The sequence below is a fragment of the Eptesicus fuscus genome, chromosome 12 (assembly GCF_027574615.1).
Source record: "Eptesicus fuscus isolate TK198812 chromosome 12, DD_ASM_mEF_20220401, whole genome shotgun sequence".
NCBI lineage: Eukaryota > Metazoa > Chordata > Mammalia > Chiroptera > Vespertilionidae > Eptesicus > Eptesicus fuscus.
The window spans coordinates 68,181,780-68,182,236 of record NC_072484.1 but is presented as its reverse complement, the minus strand read 5'-3'; the positions used below and the strand labels follow the sequence as shown (position 1 = coordinate 68,182,236).

The 457-nt window shown below is 51.6% G+C and overlaps 1 pseudogene; it reads right to left on the bottom strand.

Annotated features, from left to right (window-relative positions):
- On the bottom strand, positions 1-457 carry LOC103301929 (ubiquitin-conjugating enzyme E2 N-like; annotated as a pseudogene).

Below are 457 nucleotides of genomic sequence, written 5' to 3'. Positions count from 1 at the left end.
TTAAATGTTTTTCATGGCACATAGCCTAGTCCCTGCTCTAGCTGCTCCTATGGCGTGGGCTTTGCTGGTCTTCCATTGCTCCGCCGCGTCACCTGCTACTGGGTCGTCTGGATTGGGAGCACTTAACACAGCCTGGATCGATGGAGGACGGCGCGAATCTGCAGTGCTGGGACCACTTATCTTTCAAACTATCTAAACATGTTCTCCCCAACTTGTCTGCGTTAGGATGTCAAATGTCGGTCATGAGACGTACTTTAGGTGCTGCCATCGGGTATTCTTCAGGAAGGAATAGTTCACGTTTAAAAGCCCCTCCCTCAAAGGGGGAATCCTGGGGGCCAGCAATGACCACATGAAAATAACGGGCGTTGCTCTTATCTGGTTCTGCTCGAATTCCAGGAACTGGTTCTGCCAGCAAACGCTGGGCTTCCTTGATAATCCTTCGGGGCAGCCTGGCCAT